We start from the raw sequence: 21,138 nt of genomic DNA on the forward strand, positions 1-21,138 counted from the left end.
CAGTTGTACGTTCTTGAAGTTACTTTGCTTATTTTACCTTGGGGTGTTGAATTCGGTGCTCATTACACATGCAAGGTTTATTTTGTTCAGAAGAATTGACAGTAATTTTAAGTGCACCATAACTGATACATCTGTTCTAACTATCAATCAAATTATTTATTCATCTGTCAGTTCATTCATCTGTCCATCCATACACAATTATTATCATATCATCTAACCATCCATGCTTTTTTGTTCATCTAACCATCAAGTTCTCAAAAAAAAAACTATTCATCTGTTTATCCACCAATCTGCCTTTCTGTTTGCATAATGCATTATTCGTTCATTCATTGTCTGTCTGTTCAACCAACCATCGATTTCTCCAACAAATTATCAAACTGACTCTCCATCCATCCCTCCATCACTCTTCTATTAATGCAACCATCCATCTATCAATCAAAGCATTCATTCACCAGTCCATTAGGATGTATCTATTTCTTTTATATCGAGTATTCAGTGTATTCAGTAATCAGTGTCTATCCAATGTCTTTCCATCTTTCCACCCATCCAATACTGTATTTTATACCTCTGTCAGTCCATCTGACAATCCATCCATCCATCCACCTACCCATTCATCCAACCATTCATCTACCCTCCCTTCTGTCCCTTTCTGTTTTTTCTCTCTCCATTAATTAGACCATTCACGTATCCATTAATCCAAATATCCACCCATCCCTCCCTCTATCAGTCTAACCTTTCATCTATTAAAATCTATTTATCTAACCATCAATACTTGTAACAAACGTCAGTCCAACCACCAAAGATCTATCCTTCTGTCTCTCCACTTTATCGTCATCTATCTATCAAAACCATTGATCTTACTGCATGCCTATCTACTTATCCATACTTCTGTCTATCCATCCATCCATCCATCCACGTTATACATAACAATTAGCCTCATTTTTCTGTCTCTCCATTTATCAGAGCATTTATCCATCCACCCACTCACCAACGCGCCCACCAACCCATCAACTCACCTATACATCCATACTTCGATTCATCCACCCACCCATACATCTATCCATCTTTTATCTGCGTGCATGCATAAGTCTACCCTTTCACTTATCAAACTACTAATCCATTTATCTAACCATCATTACTTGTAACAAATGAATCTGTCCAACCATCCATGGATCCATCGTTCTGTCTCTCCACTTTATCATCAATCTATCTATCAAAATCATTTGTCTTTCTGCATGCCTATCTATTTATCCACACTTATGGCTGTTTGTCTATCCATCCAACCATTAATCTATCAAATCATAGATCCACCCATCTATTCAAGGCTGCACTTCATACCTTTGTCTGCCCATCTGACAATCCATCCACCATCCATCCTCGCATATCTATTAGCCTAATTTTTTCCATCTTGCCATTTATCAGAGCATTTATCCATCAAATCAAAGATCCATCCATTCATTCAAGACTGCAATTTTTTTAAATCTTTGTCTGTCAATCTAACAATCCATCCATTCATCCATCCACCCATCCATTCATCCTCAAACATATCCATTAGCCTAATTTTTCTCTTTTCACTTAAGAGCAATTATCCATTCATCCATCCAGTCACCAACTCAACCACCTACGCATACACTCACCCATCCATCCATCCATCCATCTATCCGTCCGTCCGTCCGTCCGTCCGTTTGTTCGTTCGTTCGTTTGTTCATTATTTCATTCATTCTTTTTTTGTCTCTCCATTTATCAGATCATTCATTTATCCATCAAAACATCCTTCCAAACAAATTAATCTATTAGTCCAACCACCCATAGATCTATCCTTCTGTCTCTACACCTTATCATTATCTTTCTATCAAACGCTTTGTCTTTCTGCATGTCTGCAAATCTTAGATTCACCCATTCATTCAACGCTGCACTTTATACCTTTGTCTGTCTATCTGATGATCCATCCTTCCATCCATCCAACCATCCGTCCATCCATCCATGAGTGTAGTTTTAATGGAATTTGATACCACATGCCAAAAAAAAACCCCTCTGCATTTCTCGGTAGGTGAAGAGAATAGCATCAAACAGCTGTGTATATACTTTCCTGTAACAAAATGGAGCAAAAATCCAACATGACGATAATAGTTTGATTAAGGTGTTTACATGTTTACATAAAGAGAGCAGCATCTTTGAGTTCATAATATTGTAGTGATGTTAACATTAGGGTTACAGTAATCTTAGTAACTAAATAATTTTGAATAAGGTCTGTCTTTAAAAACTGAAATAGTACTGCAGACAATACTAACTAACTTTGCCATCTGAATAAACAAACAAAAAAACATCAATCACACACTTACCAAATTCGTAACGACAGGACAATCAACACAAACTGGAATTGCATCTTTTTTTAAAAGGAGACAAGTGGCAAATCCGGATTTCACCATTTCCAGATGCGAAAAGCTCTTGGGTAAAAAAAGTTGCTTACAAACATACTTTGTTGTGAGTTAACAAACTTCTGTAATCCACAAATGTGGGTCTTCTCTCATTGCGGAAAAATGGAAACAAAGCCTTCATTGCAGCACATTTATAAACGCAACACTGACAACCCATGTCTCCAAACAATTCTTCTTCTTCCACTTGTTTTAATTGCGGTTGGCAACACAATGGGGTGTCTCTCTGTTGTCTGAACACTGTAACAGGTAAAAACAGTCTTCAAAGCTGTCGTGCATATTAATGATGTTGCACCTCATTCACAACAGAGGGCGCTGATTGGTTCGAACCAAGTGTTTCTTATGATGCATGCTGAAAACTCAAAGACGTCACGTTGTACTGGCCAGTACAGACATCCAGTCTACACGCTGGAATTTACAAAAGGATCTCATAATCGTGACGTAGCTTCAAATTTTCTTTTTTAAACAAGAAGAATAAATTTGCTGGGAATAACGCAAAAACAACCAATTTTCAATTGGTAGAAAAATATGTGTCCTAATGGTGTTTTTAGCAATGTGGGACACACATTATATATATATACTGTCAGCATCTTAAAAAATGTGTTTTGGTGTTTCATGACCCTTTAAACTGTAAGACACGGCCTCTCCTCTCTGTATGCTCGCAGGGAAAGCAAACAAACAAAGCTTGGAAAGTCATAGCATGTATATGCTGCTACTCTGAGATTATTTGTAGTGCTTCTTTTATCCCCACTTGTAAGTCACTTTTCGATAAAAGTGTCTACTAAATGAGTACAAGTTTAAGGTTTGCCTCAATAGAGTGGAGGAACTATGACGTCAAATTGTATGCAAAAACCCGGAAGCGAGTTAGCATTTTAGCACTTCCGGTTCCCTCGTCCCAAAGTCAATGGGTTTTTTGAATGGGGTTTCAGTAAAATCGCTTAAATAAGGTCCGTGGCAAACACAAATTCAAGATATTTACACGTTTTGTTCTACGACATAAAACACATCAGTTACAGCACACTTTTGAATTTTTAATTCGGCCATGCTTCTTTAAAAAGATGGTTGCTATCAAGTTGCTAAATGGGACTACAGGTGGTGTCGGAGACATTATACGTCATCGTGCTGATCTGGTCTGGAGCGCAGCTCGCTTGTGTTGGGCATTTGGATTTGTCTGTTATTTAGGTATTTTCATAAATAGTATTTTATAGTTTTTTGTGTATTTCTAATTAAGAATTTAGATTGTGTATAGATAATGCCTTCACATGTAAAGGCTGTCAAGACAGATTCATTTGTTGATCATTTATTTTAATGAAACTATATTATGAAGATACTGCTCACCAGTGCAGTCTGTCTCTCTCCTGCCCTCAGTAATGCAAACGTGTGAATAATTGTGTAAAAATACAGACATATTAACTGTCATTTTAACCTGATCAAGTGATTTTTCGTCTTTTTTTATTCATCTGAACACATTTTACTCAGTCATAACTGCAATATTTACACTCCTCCATAAAATGTATAGCAGATGTGACTGTATGGGCTGCTTTTTGCTGTACGTCGTGACATAAAAGGAATATTGAATGTTGCTCTGTGTCCATCATGATGGAACTTGCAGCCATTTGATAGACTTGTTCCTCCTCACGCCTCATTTCTGTCATCTGTTAAGGTAAGCAGGCTGTGTGCGCGAGCGATACACTTATTTAAATATGTCTGATGAAAATACTATATAGGCAGATTTATACACGCAGTTTTAAAACTTTTAAAACAACCGCAAAGCAAAACAGATGTATTTCCCACGTAAAAACTATCCAAAAGGCACATACTGTAGGTCTATGTTTTTTTGCGCATTTATTTGTTTATAATATATAGTGTGGATTATAATATAATATACAGAGAGATTAATTCTTTATCATGGACATTATTTCTAAAAAATAAGCTTGATAAATTGTCTGTAGCAGGGTGGGGCTGACGTCACAGACGAGTGCCCTGAGGGCACTGTAGTCCGTTTATAGCCTAATGTTAGCTTTTTGACTCTTGCGTTTGCATTTAAGATCCAAAAGTGCTCCAAGTTGTATTTTCGTGTGAGGATTATCCAGCTGGACAAAACGTGTAAGTGTAATGAACTGTGTTTGAACACAGAGCTTATTATTTACAATCTTCGAAAAGCCTATAGGAAAATCCTATAGGGATTTTCAAGAGGGAACCAGTTTTATGCTAGCAGCCGATTAGCCTACAAAGTGACGTCATAGTTCCTCCACTCTATAGGTTTGCTCATCTGTTAAAAATGACTAAGATAAAAGGAAATTTCAATTTACCTCTTAGCATGTAAATTCAATCTGCGATTTGGCATCACGCTTGCTACCTCAAAGCAAATTCAAGAATGAAACTGCAATTTTGAAAAGCTATTTGTTTTATTCAGAAAAATTAAAACCAAATAATGAGCTGTAAAAAATAAAAATAAAAAAATAAATAATTAAGCCTCTGTGACTGTTCTGAAAGAATAACTCTAACTGTACTGTTTGTGCTGTTCAAAATGAAAAATGACAGCCAACCAAAACCCTTTCACAGTTTTTAGGCCCAATTTAGATTCAGTTCTCTCATATCCTCTTTTGATGTGCTGCTTGGGGAGAAACACGATTTTGATTTTGACAAATTCAGACTTTATCATAAAAAAAAAAGAAAAAAGAAAAAAAGAACGAAAGCAAGAAAAAACAGAATCCCAATCCTACCGTGGAGATTGCAGAAACCAAACAAACTCGCCAATTTTCTCTTTGTTTTCCTTTCCGTCAAGCTGAGATCCAATTACTTTATCTGCGAGCACAGGAAAAGACATAAGGGGAAGGGATCATGCTCTATTTCCGACCCAATTTTCTATAGCTGGTCAACATACTGGGCATATAAATAAAAATGAACAGAGCCTCAACCATAATTTCACCTTCCTTACCTAATGGTCTGAAACAGAATGTTCCTCATAAGGCTGATTCTTAAAGCAAGACGCTTGTCCTTGCAGCTGTGCAGCAGATGTTATAGCCATCTCTGTTTAATAAACATTGCCTTCAAATTTAGATGTGAGAGAGGTTTCGTGAATACAGCCTCATTCATAATGTTAGATTTCTTAGTTAATGGGGAACACAGAATCTGAAGGAGAATGTCTCTCATAAGACTGATTCTATGCAGGAGAGATGAAACATGGACTCTTGTCCTTGCAGCTGTGTAGCAGATGTTACAGCTGAATATTTAGGGATGTACCAATATTGAGTTCATCCCAAAATTAAAATACGGTCATTTCATATGTACACACTGGTATCGTTCCAAACCCATTGATTCATTCATCTTAGGAACACAAAAAAACGTATTTTAATGAAATCTGAGAGATTTCTATCCTTGTATTAAGTCAGCCCAAACTCTCCTAAAGAAAATCTAAAATAAATAAATTAACTGATACTTCAACAATGCGGTTAAAATGCATCTTTAACAATTCTCATTTGATGCTGGGTCAACAACCCTGGGTTGGAGCTGAACTCTACAAGAAGGTAGATCTCCAGGAAAAGGGTTGAGGACATGTGCAGATTTTACTTCTACAGTTAGGTCCATAAATATTTGGAAATCAATACAATACTAACATGTTTGGCTCTACATTGTTATCTTTAATTTGAGGGTATATACATCCAAATCAGGTGAACGCTGTAGGAATTACAACAGTCTGCAAATGTGCCTCCCACTTGCTAGCACAAAAACATTTTTATTTTCCACTGTGATGCTGATTACTGTGCTTTCCGGAATGTGATGCAAATAAGCCAGTCATTACCTTTGTGACACGTTTAATGCAAATCAAATATTTCTGTTTTTGCGACTCCTTTTCAGATATTTGCTTAAATATATATATAAAAAAAGACAATGTGCTTTTGCTTAGCCGGTTTTGGAGAAACTAGCAGACAAACAACAGTGGCCATGGCATGTGCACTCGCTAACCCTTTTTATACATACAGACCTTTCTGAAGAATTACCGTCAATTTTCTAGAGAAGGATCACGTGTGAACAGGCCCTTTTCGAAAATACAGGAAAAAAATACAGGTAAATTCGTTCTTGCAATTTTCTGAAAAACCGTCTACTTCAGCCAATTAGAACATTCAGATGCATTCACATCCACGCTGTTCATAAAAAATGAAAGCCTTTGAATATTTTTCCAGACACATTTAGCTGCTAGATGTTAGTCAGATAACGTTTCTATGTTCCATCTTAATGCCAATGCCAGTGTAAAAATGTATCAATAAAATGCTTATGATTAACCGCTGTTGGTTTACCTTCAAGCTCTGCTTCAGTTGCTTGATGCGTGTGCACGTGAAGGAGTATTATGTACATCTCGACCTGCTAAAGTTCCTCGAACCTAATCACTAAATCGAACTGAATCATTTAAAACGTTCGTTTCCAGTGACGTTAAGCACTTATCCACAAACAAGTTACTTTTAAACATGCCTGATACCCCCTCTGACTCTAAATAAATCCATATATACTGAGTTATTCAATTATTAAAACAGTACGCTAAGATTAGATTTGAAAAAGCAGTGAACAGATAATACTGAGCATGTGTGATTCAGCGAACCAAACACAAACAACACATGATCGTCTTCAGTTGTGAACTAAACTTGATCAACTGCAGAGCGAGTAAAACAAGGGCTTACCAGAGGATGTGGTGAAACGTACGTTTATTTCAAAACAGATTTGGGTTGCAAAACAAAATTATGAGAAACTTTTCAGACCATGGTGATGTTTTAACTGACTGAAATTATGATTGCTACATATTTTTGATATGTTGAGTCCAAACTTGGGAAGATTGCCACGAAAGATCACATTTGCTTTAAAGATATGAACTTCTCATTACTGTGTTTCCAACCTCAGAAGCAGCTTTGCAGACATATTTTACTTAAGGCTGCTATCTTGTGGGCTGTTGTATTTGAATTTGAGGATGAGTAGATGGTAGTGTTCTGGTGTCAAAAAAGAAATGTAGCCAATCTTTGGTTGAGTTTTCATCTTACAATATTTATTCTGATCATTGAAATCTTGAATCTTGCATCTAACAAACAACCTAATTTACAAAAAATAATAATTATTCTAATAATAAAATAAATAATACTAAAACTAATAAAAACTAAACTAAAACTAAAAAAATTCAAAATATAAACACTAATAAAAAGTTCTAAATCTATCTCTAAAAACTAATTAAAACTAACTGAATTTAAAAGCAAAAAGTCAAAACGAATTAAAAGCTAAAACTAATTAAAAATTGCAAAACTATTATAACCTTGCAAGTAGCAAAACAAATTTTTAACTTGTCTTTTATGGATGCAGAGGCAAAGAACTGCCTGATGTAAAGTGCACACATGTATACATTCATTATATTTATACAGTATTTATTTGTGAACAATGTCAGTAAAGTGTTTCTTCTCCTCATAAAAAGTTTAAAAATATCTTATTTATTTAATTTGATGAGTCATTAAATATAAAAAAGTCTTGTAATAACCCTTAGTAACACTTGAGGACTTTTCCAATAAGTATTGCAATGATATTGGGGGCTATTAATATTAAATTATTAGAATGCCATCAGTCAAAAAAACAAACAAACAAAAAAAATAATCCTAACACCACTTTTCCTTTTAACAGCCCCTCCTCCCCCTTCAGCTGAACATGAACCCTCCACATCATTACACAACTCACCCAGGCCTGGGACTGAGGGATCTGCTATTACAACCCTCATGTTAGTCTTACTCATTATTCGCAATTGATGTGCTGCCTTTAATGGTCAGCGAGGGATCCCCAACCCCCCCTCACTCGAGTCGCCCAGATGAAGCACGAGTCTAAATGACTCACTTAGTATCACTCCGTTCAGGCGTGAGATACAATAACACACCACCGTGGCCTGGCCTGTCATTTGCTGTTAGGGGTGGACAAGTGGGGGGGTAAATGAATGACAACTTCGCTACTGTTTATGCATCCCAACAGCCTTTTAAGCCACTGCTTTGAAAGGATGAAGCATTTATTCATCACTTACGGCAGTCCCGACGATGAAAGCTGGAGAGGAACGCACCTATTTGCTTTTTTACCCTGCGCAACCTCGCATTCCCACCACATGCGCCCGGAGGATGGGCTGTACCTCACCGCATGCATTTTTAACAGGTCCATTATTAACAGGTGCTTTGCGGTGTGGGATGCATGATTTATGCGTGCCATTTGCGAGCTTGCCTGGCTCTACTGGAAGCAAAAGAGTCGCGTCTCCATTAACGGAAGGACTAGCCTCGACTGCACTATGGAGCGACGGAGAGACTATACTGTAAGATCAGAGGCTTTGCAGTTAATGCACCGCTATCAGAAGTAAATTAGATCGTATGATGTTCATAAGCAGGAGTACAGTCTTGCTGCAGCCCCAAATGCCCTCTGAGACCTATGGAAGAATATTTATGGCGGGATCAATAGAATCAGGACACACAGGTATTGCATATGAAACAATGCAGTCTACACTGTTTATGTGCGCGAATCAGGTTCAGATGTCCTGTAACTCCGGTTAGGATTTAGGATAAGGTCAAATAATCAAACACATAAAAGTTACATTTGAAGATTTGATTTTTCCTGCCACGCTGGTTGATTTTTCTAACAGCTAAACGACTGACAGACTGTATCTGTAACTGACAGACTTTTCTTAGACCCCGTTTACACTAGTGCGTTTTAGTTTTAATACGGCGTTTTACAATGAAAATGATCCGCGTCCGATCTAGCGTTTCACCCAGCGTTTTTGAACAGCACTCTGTCTACACCAAAACACTGAAAACGCACATCACGTGACCCCACACACACTCTCTGGCATGCTCTGCAGCCTATCTAGCCAGATGAGATCTTTGCTCGCCGTAGTGTTCATCAAGGATCTCCTGCTGGATCTAATCTCACTATATTTGTATTATTACAGCTCATGACCTGTTTTTGTACCATTACATGATCATCCCAGACAATATAATGAAATGTTAATAAACCAATTAAAACTTAAAACCAAAAAAGCTTAATAAAAATCAAAGAAATCAAGTTTCCATATTGCAATTCAAAAGTGTAAATTAGCAGATCAGTTTTATTTATTTATTTATTTATTTATTTATTTATTTATTTATTTATTTATCAAGATAATCTTATTTAATAAAAAAAACAATTCTTTACTATCACATTTGATAAAATGTATAGGTTCTTACAATAAAATTATAGAATTAATATACTTACGTTAAAAAAATAAAATAAATAATAATATTTCTCTAATACAACAAATAAAACAACAACAAACTTCATACCTTGACTAAAAAAAAAAGCAATGTAACACAAAATTGAATCTAGAGTCTACTCTGCAAACTCATTCAGAAGAACAGTATACTCAAACACTTCACCTTGCTTCACTGCTCTTTCTAAATAATAGGCTGGTTTCATCACAGACTCTCAGATATATTCCACCTGGTTCCTACACATCGGGGGTCCACAGGCAGTCCAAACCTTGTCCGGCACAAATCGCCAAGCTCCGCCAACCCTGCATGTCTTTTCATGTCTTGTTTAAAATTGCTGCCAGTAGAAGATTTCCCATCTTGCTCTCCCATCAGAAAACACACATCAGTGTTCACCCCTAACCCCTCGTCCCATTTCAATGAAGCTCCGAACTGCCAAAGTCCTTTTCCCAACACTGGATGTGTTTACATAGACATCTAACTTTCAGTGATCTAACTTACTTCTGAGAGAATATTATGATTAGGGTATTTATACAGATTTCTTTTAGAATATTCATTTTATAATCTTGTTTTCTTGTCTTTTTCTGTCCTATTAAATCTAGAAATAAATGGTATGCATTACATGCCTACACAATGCCATCATTCCCTCTAGAATTTCACATATAGGTGTAGTTTATAAGTTTTATAGTGTGATTTTACAATTTTGTGTGTTTTGTTTTTAATTTCGCAAACTCTTCATATGTGTGATTAGCAGTGTTGAGCATGTTACTTACAAAAAACAATTACCAGCGAAAGTAACTATTGCAAGACTGCTTGTTGTACTACAGGAATAAGAATGACAAAATTTCGTACAGAAATAACAGCGCAATCTCTGCATTCGAATAATCCTTACTTTTGTTTCCTGTGCTTTTTAGCTGTGTTGGGCTTAGACAAAAATTGTGTTCTTGAATGGAGATCACTTGAATGGAGTTTGATCAAAGGTTTACAAGAACTGAAAGGCTACAGTGCTTCACATTTTCTTTGTGAATTTCAGACTAAAAACTGGACAACAGGTGTATTGGATTACTTGCCAAAAACATATTGCATTAGATCTGTATGTCATGTTGTAGGGAGTGGCCATCCATGCACTGCCTGTACTGTTGAAAATATCAACACAGTCGAAGACATGGTACTAAGCCAAGAAGACGCAGTATAAGAAGGTAACTTGGTGATATAAATCAGGTGCATATCATACAATTGCATCTATTTTCATCTATTTAATATAATTAAATTTGAAGGTATTTTGATGAAATTCTGACAGAATTAGTTTTGCTCAGAGTTTTTTAAGACACTGTGTATACACAGTTAAAGTGAAAATTATTTTTTTCCCCCAATTTCTGTTTAATAAAGGGAAGATTTTTTAAACAAATTTCTAAACATAATAGTTTTAATAACTCATTTATAATAATAAGTTTATTTTATCTTTACTATGATGACTGTAATAATATTTTACTAGATATTTTTCAAGACACTTCTATACAGCTTAAAGTGACATTGAAAGGCTTAACTAGGTTAATTAGGTTAACAAGGCAGGCTAGGGTAATTAGGCAAGTTATTGTATAACGATGGTTTGTTCTGTAATTTACCGAGAAAAAAAATAGCTTAAAGGGGATAATAATTTTGTCCCTAAAATGGTGTTTAAAAAATTTTAATCTGCTTTTATTCAAGCCTAAATAAAACAAATAAGACTTTCTCCAGAAGAAAGATATTATCAGACTCACTGTGAAAATGTCCTTGCTCTGTTAAACATCATTTGGAAAATATTTAAAAAAGAAGAAAAAAAATTTACTTCAACTGTATAAATGGTATATTGAATAAAATAGACAGTAAAATTAATGAACTATTATTATAAAACTTTCTACACTATTCTATACTGTATTAATGTTGCATCAAATGTAATATTTATTAATATTAAAACAATATAAATGGAATTATATTGTTCTATTTTTTATAGTGGAACAACAAAACATAAATGGTTTAGAAGTAATATAACAGCTGACCAACAAATGGGTCTAAATAAAAGTTATTATAATATAAATGTTAAAAATAAACGATATCTAACACAAATAGAGTGTAAATATTACGGTGACATCATCATTTTTATCTTTCCACATTTGGATTGGACATAATTTGCAGAAGAAATAGCATTAAGTACATTACAGTTTGTTTCTTTCAACAAACCCTCCAATGTTAACTACGATTTTAATCATATTATAACTATAGTAAATGTCTTTTGCATTCAATGTGTTCACCACAGAGTCTCTCCCAATGACGCCGTATGGCTGAACCCCTTTATGCGTGGCAAGCTGATAAGGAAATATGATCAAAGTACTTTGTCAAAATATACTGACATTATTGATTTGTTTTGAAACTACTGATTACTTTATGTATGTGGGAACAATACTAAAGTTTTAGTTGCTTTAATACAGTGGCTCCATCTACCCCATTTGAAAGAGTCACATGTGTTCATAGCCAATCATCATCAGTTATAAGGTTGTCCCACACCTACACATACAGAGTTAATCAGAGTATTGTCCTAATTAGGTTATTATTGGAAAAAAGCTGTCCAGTGTTTGGGGGAAGTTAATTAAAAAATAAACTTGGGCAAGTTACTACAAAATGAACAAAAAAATTGTCCTAAATGCCAAGTTACTTTTTAAGAAAAGTAATACCTTACATCAATTTTTATATCTGAAAAGAAACATCAGCAAAGAACATTTTAGTTCCCAGCTTTATTCAATTAAAAGGATAGTTAATCAATTTTATGCAAGTGAGATGAGGGAATACAATCTCAAATTTACTATTCAACATGTAAATCTAAGTTAGATGTACAGTAAATATAATTGTCACGATCACCAGCGATCGTTACTCTCTAGATTGCTGGTTTTGCACGCACTATGAACTACAAATCTGCCATTCATGGACTACATTTTAATACATGCACTCCGCTCACACACACACATGCTTCCTCATTCTGACTGATTACACTCACACCACCTGAGGATTGTCAAAGACTGATTGCACACACTCCTTAAGCAGCACACACACTCATTCGCATGTCCGAGTCTTGTTTACTGTTAGTGACAATTCAACGTGTTTCCTTAGTCTTGTTCTTCCGTGTGTTTACCTTAGCCTTGTTCCAAGTTATCACTGTCTGCTGCCTGCCTTTCAACCTCTCGCCTCTTATTCTGACCATGATTCTGAATTGTCTATACACATCTGTTTGCACCTGTGTTGACCATTGCTTGCCTGACTGCCGAATAAACCTGCATGTGGATCCGAACTCAGTTGTCTCTGTCACTCCCTGTGTTACAATAATGGTTACACATCTTAGAACACACATTTGGGGTCTGATTTATAAAATCTGCATCAAAACCTTTCTAAAAGTGAACGTACACAAGAATTAAATGTATTTAGATTCTGGTAAGTGGCTCGATTAAGTCAATATTTAAGTTAAGTATGTTTATGTAGAATTTACTTACAGCTGTGCACATTCTGCCATCAAGTTTGTTTTTTATAAGTCAGAACTTTTGCATGGCCGTGTTTATAAATTAGGCCCCTGAATAAAACCTACTTTAGAATTTTTTTTTTGTAAAAGTTACTGAAAAGTGATGTGTAAACGTTACTTTATTAGTTAATTTGAAAAAAAATAAATAAATAAAGTAACCCGATTACTTAACTCAAGTTACTTGTGATGCTTTAATCATCAACACTGTTGTTGATTTAAACAAACCAACTATCATTGGAAATTCCAGCCAACTGGATGATCGCAAAACTCGGGTGGCTTCTTTTAGCTGTACCTACTCGTGCCATTCTCCATCTCACACACCGCCACACTTATTGCATCCCAACTTCACTTCCGTCCCCTAGTGAGGAGACTGACATCTCCAAACCGTACCTCACTTGGCTTAATGTGATGGTCAGTTCATGCCCGACTGCTCCTGTGTGTCTGTCTAGTCGAAGAACCACTGAGCTCAGGCTGGCTGTTTTCTGATGCCCACAGCGAATAGGGAGCCAGATTGCCTGCTGAGTTCAGTCTCAATGCCCTCGGATTGAACGCTTCTATCCTAAGTTGGCAATTCAGCCCAGTTTATTTGCTCATCTTCGGGCTAGAGGAGCACTGTTTCTTATTTACACCCTCAATTTGGAATTATAGAGCAAATAAATGTTAAAACATTGGGTCAGCTGAGCATTTTGATGGGAAAACAAGATTTTTGAACCAACTGGAGAAGAATAAAAAAAAAAAGAGGGAAAAAGTGTTCACAGAGGTTTTCAATCTTACACGGTATTCAGCCCTCCAGATATGATCATCCTGGGGGAATCCAATTCTAAAGTGTGAATACCATCTATATAGTTTCTTGTACACAGACCTTATTTATGCTGTATAAATAAATACTATTGCTGCTGCTACTACTACTACTACTACTACTACTACTACTACTACTACTACTACTACTACTAATAATAATAATAATAATAATAATCAGGGATGGGCAGTATTTAGGATACATGTATTTCAAATATGTACTTAAAATACAAAATTTTATTTTATAATTTGTATTTGATAGGGCTGATGAAAATGGCTCAATATTTTGTATCAAAATACTTTTGTCTCTTGTATGTTTGTATTTTTAAAATGATGCACAACACTTTGTAAGAAATCCACATCATAACATCATATAAATGCACTGCAGGCTGGTGCTTTGGATGTTGTCTTATCCATTTAAAAAAGAATTGAAAAAACTTAGGAGAAAGAGTGTACTCTACAAATAATAGTAGTTTTGGATGGATTGCTTATACCAAATATTTGTTGTTAAAACAAACAACATCAAAATAAGTGGTACCATGGCGATTTCTACAATACATTCATTGGCTGTTTCAAATACCAGTAGTTCATCAGTAGGTGCACTGTATAGTTAATGAAGAGAAAACATGCAAGCCTTAAAATGTCACAACATATGAAACACAAATAATTAATAATCAAAAAACTCCTAATACAGTTTTTACATTGAATACTGAAGTTCAGTAGCAAAAAATAAATAAATAAATAAATAAATAAATAAATAAATAAATATATATATATATATATATATATATATATATATATATATATATATATATATATATATATATATATATATATATATATATATATATATATATACAGTTGAAGTCAGATTTATTAACCCCCCTGAATTTTTAGACCGCTTGTTTATTTTTTTCCCCAATTTCTGTTTAACGCAGAGCAAATTTTTTCAACACATTTCTAATCATAATAGTTTTAATAAGTCATCTCTAATAACTGATTTATTTTATCTTTGCCATGATGACTGTAAATAATATTTTAATAGATATTTTTCAAGACACTTCTATACAGCTTAAAGTGACATTTAAAGGCTTAACTGGATTAATTAGGTTACCTAGGCAGGTTAGGGTAATTAGGCAAGTTATTGTATAACAGTGGTTTGTTCTATTGATTATCGAGAAAAAATATAGCTTAAAGGGGCTAAGAATTTTGTCCCAAAAGTTGTGTTAAAAAAATTAAAAACTGCTTTTATTCTAGCCGAAATAAAACGAATAAGACTTTCTCCAGAAGAAAAAATATTATCAGACATACTGTGAAAATTCCCTTGCTGTGTTAAACATCATTTAGAAAATATTTAAAAAAGAAGAAAAAAATTTGAAGGGGGCTAATAATTCTGACTTCAACTGTATATATATATATATATATATATATATACACATACATACACACACACACACACACACACACACACATTTTTTTTTTTTCTGAAATATTTTGTGAACAAAAAAATAAATGAACTTTAACATTAGGGCTGCACAATTCTGGCTAAAATGTTAATCACTTTTTTTTATATTGGTAGGCTATTATTATTGTTATTTCTCAAAAAGTTGGTAAAACAATAATAATAATAGGCCTATGTGTAGGTCTACTGTTGGTTAAAATCCAAAGTTTTGTATAGTCATTATGGTGGACTTGAACAGACTTTCAATATGTCCTGTTTATTAATTCACAGTAAAATTATGACGTCAGAAGAGAAATAGTCATAATTATAAAGTTAAATTATTATATTGTTTAAGACATGTGCTTGTCATTTGTCATTGACAGCATTATTAGACCCTTTGATTTCACTGGTAAAATGAGACATTTGTCATCAGATTCCTTCTTGCATTATGTACAACATTATATATAGGCTAGGGTTGTTATACTGACACAGTAAACATTTATGTTCATGCACAACACTTTGTGCTAGCTATGAAAGAAAAAAAGACATCAAATGCTTGTCGTAATCATAACTCTAAAATGCATTATGATCATTTAAATAATGTGTGCGCCAGTGCCTGTGGGATCGAGTTCAAGCCAAACAGTGAACACAGCGCCTACCAGAGTCACAGAATACGTTCATCATCTTCACTTTCCTATGCAAATCATTCTTTCAGCGTGACTCTCAACGGATCGCTCTGTGCAACAAACTGAACGTTATTACAACTTTATTATTTGTTATTCACAGCATATGCAGGTTCTGTTCTCTAAAGTAGGTGTGATTGGAGTGCACGTCATACCTGTCAACATTGGGATGTGAAAATAAGGGATATGCCCACCATAATAAGGGATCCTGATCAACCTGTTGGAGTTTACTTTTAGTAAAATCCAGCTCTACGCACACTATCCTTTACTTAACATGTTACTACTGTGCTATTAAGTGTTTGTAAGCACTTAATAATCAAGTTGTTTTCCAGCTTTACTGTAATTTTCTAAATGCATTCCGAGACGTGCATCACAGTAGGACACCAACACTGATGTGTGTCTGCTCCGTGACTCACTCTGATAATGAAGTAATGAGGTTTCAGCATTTAAGGTCGTTACGGAGGTGGCGAAAGTCCCCTGCCAGTCAAATATAGATTTGTTTTTAGGCATTGCGCAGCTCAGGATTCATTTCACATATCTGGCTGAGAATCTTCTCCATGTGATCCAATCAACTTTACCCTGATGTGGCAACCCATCTGCTTGCCCTTGAGTTTTTTTTCTCTCTTTAACTCTTCATTTAGCCTCGTGTTTATTTGTCGTATTTTGTTTTCTTCTTCGTTTTGTTTTCCCCCTCATTCTCTCTTCCTGCCGCTGCCTCAATTTTCAGTTGTGACCCAAGGCAAACAATGTTTTGCACCAAATTCTCCCACTCAATTAGCTGGGCGCCTGTCTGTTGTTGATTTGTCACAGTGTTGGGTTGCTTCGTAACAGTTGTGGTTAACCGAGAGATGTGAGGTGCATGTTAAGTGAGCCGCTCGGATGGCTCATGTTTTTAACACTTGGGACGAAAGGCACAGCTGAACACGCTGAAACTTGACAAAGTGAAGATACTGGCAACATTGCAGGTGGAGTCATTTATAACACAATCACCGTCACTGATACTAGAAACTACTTTTAGCTATAGAATTCAGTCAGTCAGTTAATATAAACAACTCAGTGAATGAATGAATGTTCAGAAGTAAATGTTTTAAATGCTTAAGATTACTAGCACTTATTAATTTGTATTATATTGAAATACATTTAGACTTATTATTTTAATAATTTCTTTGATTCATTAAAAGCTATTGTAAAATGTTTCACTAATTAATTAGTTCGTTCATTCATTTATTTTCCTCAAATAATCCTGTAAAATGTATTGTGATTAACTCAAAAATATTCATTCATTTATTTTCTTGTCGGCTTAGTCCCTTTATTAATCTGGGGTCGCCACAGCGGAATGAACCGTTATCTTATCCAGGACATTTTTACAAAGCGGATGCCCTTCCAGCCGTAACTCATCTTTGGGAAATAACTCAAAAATATTAAGGATTATAATTGTTTTCAATGTTTCTTAAGCAGTGTATTAGAATAAATCAGCATATTAGAATACTTACTAAAGACTGGATTAAAGGCTGCTAATTATTCGGTTTTACTACAAAAATACTACAAAATACTTTTGCAAGGGAGCATGAAATTTCTTCGCAAACTTTTAATCAATAGGCATATTTAATCAATCCCTTCACCAGTTAACTAACTTTCTCTTTCATTTTAGCATACATTTTGCACAAATTTCATACAGAAAGTCCTGTCTTGATTGTGTTTCCATCCATTGCGTGGCCAGTGAAATGTCTTAGCAGTCTTATATTTCTAAAGGGTGATATATGAGTTATAAGTTATTTTATATTTATTTATTTTGGTTTAATGAATGTAGCTTTTTTGCAATTGAAAAATTACCAAAATCTCCAATCATTTAATCATTTCCATAAATCATGTTTTTTGCAATTGTTCACATCAATGAATATTAAACAAAACATGATATCTCTAAACAATGGAGTTGTCGGTTTTTGCAAAAAAAAAAAAATATATATATATATCCTGCTGCTGCCATGAAACAGGAGTCTGAAGTTTTTGATGAGTCTGTATGGACTGGAGTTTTATTAAATATTTGTTACTCATATACTGTATTGTGCCACTATGACATCTCTTCATTAACAGTGCACTGCATCTGCAGACCATCTATGGCATTTGAAGTGGCCAATGAAGTATTGTAGGAATCGCCACTGTGGGACTTAATTATAAGTAGATGCCAAGAAAATAAGATAGCCAACATCAGCAAGCTGTCCAAAACTACTATGATTTGTACAGTATACTTAATATTCCAAGATTTTTTCAGTTCTTCTTTAACTGAAAGTGTCCCAGTTTGCCCCTTTAGTGAACACCAGTACAGTCTTTAGATGTTTTATTATTCTTAACATCCTTTGCATTTACAAATGCAGCACTGATACTGAAAATGATGATGTGCTGAAGGCTCCACATCCTGTTATGGACTAATATTTTACTCCATCTAATTTCTTAAGCAAAGATGCTGATAATAAATTGTACACTACACTGGCATTACTGGTCTGAGCATTGTGCAGTTCACTATTTTCAATGATTGCTGACTTTTGTTACCATTTGTCTGTTATTTTCTTTATGTGTGTTGCATAATTTTCATGCATACTCAAAGCATTGACCACCTTCTTCATCATTTTTTTTTTTTTCAGATCTTAAACTCAGGCAAATAACTGAGAAAGCATCAATCTGAGACCATATTTTTAGGATGTCATCATGTAGATTACTTACAAAGTATTTTACAGTATTTTAAAAATACAAGACACTTGAGTATTTTCATTCATTTGTTCATTCATTTTCTTTTCGGCTTAGTCCCTTTTTTTAATCTGGGGTCGCCACAGCGGAATGATCTGGCAACTTATCCAGCATATGTTTTACGCAGTGTATGCCCTTCCAGCTGCAACCCATCACTGGTAAATATCCATACAAACTCATTCACACACATACTGTACACTATGGAGAATTTAGCTTACCCTATTTATCTGTACCGCATGTCTTTGGACTTGTGGTGGAAACTGGAGCACCTGGAGAAAACCCACGCGACCGTGGGGAGAACATGCAAACTCTACACAGAAACGCCAACTGGCTTAGCTCGAACCAGCGACTTTCTTGCTGTGAGGCGACAGCACTACCTACTGCACTCAAGTATTTTGATGAGTATTTTGATACAAAATATTTACCCATTTTCATAAACCCCAAAAATACAAATGACAAAATACTATTTTGTATTTGAAATCCGAATTTGAAATACATGTGTCTGAAATACTGCCAATCCCTGTACTAGGGATGCTCATTTCAGTTAATTTTGCTAACCGACAACTGCCGCTCATTAATCGGTTATTAACGGTTAACTGGTCAGATTACTATTAATTTTATATTAAATAAATTGACGTGTCTATTTTGTGTCTGACACATTAAATATTGCATTTTAAAATACTGATTTATTTTTTATATGCTAGCATATTAATAATAGAACAATACAACAGAGCATTTTCACGCACCTGCAGTGTTTAGCACAGAAGAACAGAATAAACTAAATAAAATGAATAAAATAAATAGGACTGCCCTAAATTATTTTCACTTCAATAATTAATTTATTTTACAAAACAAAAACACTGACTGATTCTTTTTAATAACCGGCATAGGCTGTTTTTTTTTTCCAATCATATTTTTGTCTTTCGTCAAATAAAAATAGCTGACTTCCTCAAATCGCTCGCTCCACGGAAAATATGCATTTATTTAATGTCCCGCTGTTATTATTATAATCACAAAACCTTTTACATTTTTAATTGAAATCGTTATTTTAAAGATTATGTCTTGATATGGTTTCCTCTCCCTCGCGGTTCAAGTGCGCGCGCTGCGTGATAAAAAGACAACAACGCGCACATATGTTGACTTTTTGTAAACAGTTGTGTTGTTTAAATATGATATTTCATTAATGTGCATACATGCTTTATAAGCTGTAAAATAAAAGGTAAAGCCTATTTGTTGCGTTTATGACGCAGATCCAGGTCAACATCAGCGCTTTTTTTGGCATCAACACGTCTGTTAAACAGCAATATTCTTCTTCCATTTTGCTTCTTTGGCAAATGTGTCTGTAGGCACGGGTTATACGTTATCGTCCCGCAAGTTAAATATGTCTTGCAGTTGAACAAGGGGCCGAAAATAATCTCACTGCCTTTATGTTGACAAGGAAAAAAAAAGAGAAGAAGCGCGGTCCTCTTATGAAACGACTGAATCAGCTGGGTATCGATTGTGCAAAAGTGTAGCTGTCTATGTTGTTACAACTGTAATATTTAATACTTTAGTGATATTTAAAAAATTTTACATTCATTCAGCTCTGGATAAATTAAAACAGCGATTAGACCTTCAGAGCGGTGTTAATGCGTCCTGAAGTAAAGCGAAATGGCTATAAACTCCAGCATGATAGAGTGATTATATGCAGAGTCATACTTTATCTATAAATAAAGTATAACTATACAAACTGTGTTCATCTTAACTGAAAACTTCTGCATGTTTGCTGGCCTCACGCATCGCGCACCTGTCAGTCATTCAGTCAGTCAGCACGTAACGCCAAAGGGTTAAACAGACAGCGCACAGCACTATACGGTTACAGAAAAGTTTGCGCTGTTATAATTCACTTACCTTTTAATACATTTTGATGCGATTATAATCCGCTATTAAAAACAACAACAATGACTGAATGTTTTGAATGGGTAATGTAGCCGTGAAGGGATGCATTTTGGTCCCCGCCATGGAAGAATGAATGTAGCGGAAACCAAGCCCTTTAAAAGTTCTCTCTAGTTGTCTTGACAACACAAACTGCTGCTCTGGGATGAGCCGCGTGCAAAAGATGCCCCTCTTAATGCAAAGGCGCATTCAATCGACCCCTTATGCAGCCAAACTAAAAATATATAAAATAATAATTTTAATCGTTTAACTGTGAGCATTAATCGGTCACCAACGCACCCTTTCGGTTAACGGTTAATCGATT

General features: G+C 35.0%; 1 protein-coding gene across 25 annotated transcripts in view; it reads right to left on the minus strand.

The window, feature by feature from the left end:
- Positions 1–21,138, minus strand: part of nlgn1 (neuroligin 1) — a 786,090-nt gene that overhangs the window by 480,473 nt on the left and 284,479 nt on the right. For 8 of the 25 annotated variants that reach the window (XM_087271573.1, XM_087271575.1, XM_087271564.1 and 5 more), the window contains one exon: positions 5,162–5,243. The exons of the other annotated variants lie outside the window; for them this stretch is intronic. The gene's annotated coding sequence lies outside the window, so the exon portion shown is untranslated. The remainder of the gene's footprint in view (positions 1–5,161; positions 5,244–21,138) is intronic. 25 annotated transcript variants of the gene reach the window in all.

The sequence above is a fragment of the Danio rerio genome, chromosome 11 (genome assembly GCF_052040795.2).
Source record: "Danio rerio strain M-AB ecotype USA chromosome 11, GRCz13ab, whole genome shotgun sequence".
Lineage (NCBI taxonomy): Eukaryota > Metazoa > Chordata > Actinopteri > Cypriniformes > Danionidae > Danio > Danio rerio.